The sequence below is a fragment of the Neophocaena asiaeorientalis genome, unplaced genomic scaffold (assembly GCF_003031525.2).
Source record: "Neophocaena asiaeorientalis asiaeorientalis breed wild unplaced genomic scaffold, Neophocaena_asiaeorientalis_V1.1 scaffold515, whole genome shotgun sequence".
Taxonomy (NCBI): domain Eukaryota; kingdom Metazoa; phylum Chordata; class Mammalia; order Artiodactyla; family Phocoenidae; genus Neophocaena; species Neophocaena asiaeorientalis.
The window spans coordinates 1,898,147-1,903,247 of record NW_020175829.1 but is presented as its reverse complement, the minus strand read 5'-3'; the positions used below and the strand labels follow the sequence as shown (position 1 = coordinate 1,903,247).

The 5,101-nt window shown below is 41.1% G+C and overlaps 1 pseudogene; it reads right to left on the bottom strand.

Moving 5' to 3' along the window:
- Window positions 1-2,875: 2,875 nt before the first annotated feature.
- On the bottom strand, window positions 2,876-4,678 carry LOC112391433 (cysteine protease ATG4C-like; annotated as a pseudogene).
- Window positions 4,679-5,101: the final 423 nt, after the last annotated feature.

Genomic DNA, 5,101 nt, shown 5'->3' with positions numbered 1-5,101 from the left:
TCCTGGAGAAGGAGAGAGGAAGTAGGAGGTGGTAATACAACAGACTATATTATCATCTACTTAATAGGAAGTTAATAGCTTCAAACTGATAAATCAAGAACTCGCAGTATAAATATATTACTTAGAAATATGAAGATAAATGCCAGGTTTAGAAAAAAAGCTAAATTAGTTCAAAATATGTGCCTCTGGGGAATAGGGAACACATATTTTCATTAAGACCTTTCAATATCATTTTGAGCACCTAGTATAGGCAAGGCATATGTATACCTCCTTCTCCTCAAGATCCCAATCTTCAAAGTCAGTCCACTACCAAAGAGCCATATGGTGACCCCTTTCGTTGCCTCCCCCAGGACCCTGCTCCATCCATCACTGTTTTTTTTCATTTCCATCATCAGTCAGTCTCTCCCTCTCCACTGGTTTCTTTCCCTTTGCTTATAATTGTGTCCAAGAACTTCCAGCTTGGCAAACTGGCCAACTTTGGCTTCATTCCCTGGATTCTGATCTCATTTCTTGGCACAGAATATCGTTGGAATGATATCCACTACTAATGAGCCCTCGTTGGGCCGAGATCCAGGACCTCCCACATGGTGGGTACTTGCCAGGCACATAACGCCAGCCCTACCTGTAGCAATGGGCATTGAGAAGTCAGAAGTACAGTAACTGTGGAAAAACAAAGAGGAAAGAGAAGAGTAAAGGATGACACCAAAAGATGGCGGGGTCATTATCGACATTGGGAACTCAAGAGCAGGACATTTGGTGAGAGAGGTAAGGAATATGATAAATTTGGTTCAAAACATTGAGTTTGAAGCTTATAAAATTGGGTATTAATCAGGGTAAGGTGGACAGTTAATCATGATCCTGAAACAGTGAAATATAATGGGAAAGGTTTTGGAATTAATATATACTAGATTCATATTCTGGCTCTGCCAGTTACTAACTGAATTGGCAAGTCACTGCTCTGAGGCTCAACGTTCTCATCTGCAAAATAGGGATTGTATCTTGATTAGAAAGCAGGCATGACAAATTTGAGATGTCACCAGGCAATCAGAACGTGATTCTTTCCGTTTGCCAATGCAGGGCACACGGGTTCGATCCCTAGTCTGGGAAGATCCCACATGCCGCGGAGCAACTAAGCCCATGTGCCACAACTACTGAGCCTGCGCTCTAGAGCCCACGAGCCACAACTACTGAGCCCGCGAGCCACACTCCTGAAGCCCACGCACCTAGAGCCTGTGCTCTGCAACAAGAGAAGCCACCGCAATGAGAAGCCTGCGCACTGCAACGAAAAGTAGCCCCAACTCGCCGCAACTAGGGAAAGCCCACAGCGTAGCAACAAAGACCCAACGCACCCAAAAACAAAAAAAAACAAAAAAAAAACTTGATTCTTATTGACTGTAGTGTGACATCTAGATTGGAGATGTCAGGACTGAAGGTCATATTCTGATTGCAATAGTGCAGAAGATCAAGGATAACGGGCTCAAGGTGTACAGGCTCAAGGTGTACTCGAGGGAGGGGGCAACCAAGGGGAGAGAGAAATGGGACAATTTAGGAAATACTCGGGAGGTAGAACTATTAGGATATTGTGATTTACCGGTTTGGGAGGCGGGATTGTGGCAGATGATGTCTGTGTTCCACCTGTGTGCTTTTGGATCCCTCTACCATTTTCATGCTGTGCTTTCACTTCAAGCAGCCAACACTTGCAAGGAGAGCCAGAACTCTCTGGGATTACATCCCCCAGGGGAGAGCCCAAGCAAATGACTCCTGGCATGGAAGTATACCTCCTCCAGCTTCCTTGCCCCTGGTCCAGACAGCTGTCAGGTACGACTGTCTCCAGGCTCTTCCACGGAGTTAAGCCTAAATTGCCCTCCTGGGGACTTTGTTGCTTTTTCCTTTGTTTGTTTGTTTTAATGTTCTTATATCTTTATTAAAGTACTTTATAAACCTGGCTCAATAATAACTCTTATACTTTTACATCACAAATTTGCCTTTAAATAAGACATAATACACTTAAGGCAGATTTCCCTTATACGTGGCCTCAGCTCCTAACCACCACTGCACTGATTTATACAAATAGCAAAAATCACATGGAGGAGCATCTACTGATATCTTTCCCGGTACTTATCTTTAGCTTTTAAAACTGCATAATAAGTAGAGTTTCCATAAAATTTCATTTTTGAGACAGGAAACAATTTTGCCTTTATCTGTTAGATTGGATATAGTTATTATTAATAACATAAACTTTAAATCTGTGGGGAAAACCAATACTTCACCTTCACTCCCCAGAGAAGGCTCAACAGCAAGCAAAATGAGGTGCCATTGTAAAATCATATTGCTAAGTATTACCTTAACTCAAAATTCTGCTCATGTAATTGTATCATATCACAGCTAAAAATTACTATTTAAAATATCAAGATACATCCAAAAGCATCCTTTGGTTGCATTAATATCAGGAGGCTTACGCAGCACTGAAGATTCATTCTCTGGTCTTTTGGTCATTAGTATAAACTGAAGCTTTTGAAACTATTTGGTGATCCCATTTTGGGGCCCAATATCACAAAACCTTCAGGAGAATAGTGGACCCAGGTGGAAGAATTTGAAGACTGGAAGACTTGCAGTTAAGGTAGAGTTATCCCTAGCAGATCTTAGGGAAATAGGAATGCAGCCAGAATCACTTGATATTTATTAGAAATCAACGTTTACTAAATCATTTCTGTTTCAGAAAAATAGCTTTAAAACTTGTACATTTTCAAATGTTCTTTTTAAAAAAAACATAAAATTAAGATATTTGTGAAAATAAACCAGTTTCAAGTATAGTTTCTCTTCCTTTTTCCTCCTTCAAAGGATTTCTTCTCATCGAGCACAAATGTGCTAATCTTTACAGCAAGACAAACTCTTCTGTGCTAAATCTTTTTAATCTTTTCTTTTCATCCTTTCTCATCCAGACCTGAGAAAAGGTCTTCTTCATTGGTTGTAGTAGATGTAAAATCATAGTCTCTGGAATGACCATTTACAAAACTAAATAAGGGATATTTCTCCTTAGAAGAAAATTTCAGCATCTTAGTGATTTCTTCAGAAGCTCGTTTGAAGTCTTGAACATTTTGACAGTAAAATCCTATTGTACAGCTAAGATCCATTTTTCGAAATGACATCTTTTTAGGAGAAGGGCAGTGGAATGTCTCAAGAGGGAAATCCTTTATGCTGCCATCTACAAAAGATTGGCAGTAATGAGGATTCATGTAAATCAAAGTGTCATCTTGAAATCCAGCAAAGCAATGTGACTGTTTAGGTTTGCCACCAATAATACCCACACAGTATTCAAGGCTTAAAATACCCTTTACAAAATCTAAATAGTCGGCATTGTTTCTTTCTCCACCAAGTCTAACAGGAACTAGAATAATGACAGCTTTGTCATCTGTATTATCAGAGGCCATGGAAGCGCACTGTTTATCAGTTACATCAGAGCTGTAAACTGTACAACGTTGCACAACATAAATAGTTATTCCTTGTAAATCTGGGTGTCTTGCTCCTTCAACTGCTTTTCTTAAAATGTGAGCAACCACAGCTGGTCCATACCAATCTCCAGCTTTTCCCCCAGACTTCTTTCCATATTCTACTAGTTGGTGTAAACCAAAGAGAGCCAAGGGGGAATCACCAAACCAAGGGATGATTTTCCTGTGATAAATTTCATTTTGCATTTCATGATCATCAGAATATCTCCCGATTGTCTCCTTCAGAGAAATTGTTGGGGTTTTGAGTTCTCTTTCCCCTGAAAGCGATGCTTCGAAAGATGCAGTAAATTTTTTTTACAGTGTTGGAAGTCCATGATTCAGAGTCTGAATTTTCAGTGTTCAAAGCATCAGGCCAGCCAGGTCTAAGCTCTACCAAGCAAGTGTAGTATGAGTCCTTGAGCCAATAGCATCTGGCCAGTTCTTAATGTACAGCTCCAAGCACAGTCTGTTGTCAAAGCTGAGCCTTCTATTTGAGGAAATTCTTCCTTGTGGGTAAGCCATATTCTTGAAATGAAACCTTTACAAAATTCTTCTGCGTTTCCCTCAATTCCATGATCTTCTATTGTACGTCCTGATCTTGCAGGTAACAGTTCATTTTCATTTTATTGAAATATTTGCTTTATTGCAGTAGTCTGGAACCAAACCCACAATATGTCTGAGGTATGCCTGTAGTCTAAACAACTTCATATTTAAAATGGTAACACTTTCCAAGCAATAAAAGAGGGGAATTTCTACTAAAATATGTCTTTGTTTTCAACTCCCAACTATATTTCACGTTGTTCCAAGCAGATATAAATTTAGTTTCTAGCTTGTCAACTTCGTCTGTTCCTGTGGCCTCCCTATTCAGATTCTGAAGAAAAAGACATCACTTGATTGCATTCTTCTGTAAGTTTAGTCTTTTGTTCGGGAAATGTTCCAGCTCCAGCAGCAGCTGCTACAAAAGCAGCCGGCACACATGCAGACACTCCAGCCTCAGCACCGCAGCTACGGGCACCTCGAGCTCCCCAGCCACCATAGTCGGGACTTTGTTTGATATCAAACACTTGCTTAACTACCTTCTGTTCCATGTCTCTCTTCCTCACTCCCTTACTCTTTCTTCCTAGTGGCACTTCCTGATTAGTCGCCTTCACATGAATCTTCATCTCAGAGTCTGCTTCTGGGGAGTCCATCCTAAGACAGTGTGGTAGTCATTAATGTTGCTTATTAATTGTTCTGCCCTCTGCCTCTGGGCACGTGGTAGGGCTATACTTCCTGGCCTTCTGTGGTTGGGTGTTGGGGCCAAGTTATCAGCTCTAGCAGAGGTGATGCGTGTTGCTTCTGGGCTGAGCATGAAATCGCCAAGATGAAACTCTTCAGAGCTCTTTTCCCTTCATTGTGGTGACCAAGAATGCTGAGATAGTGGCTTATCTCTCAGCCTGGGACCTAGAGGCAGTGTGACAAAGTGGAGCAGAGCCCCAGCTCCGACTCAGTAGTCAGAGGGAGAAAAAAACTTGCATTGTGTTAAGCCACTGAGAGTTGGGGGTTATTTGCTATACAGCAATACAACCTAGCACATCTTGACATATATAGAGAGTGAGAAAAAGAGAAGAACC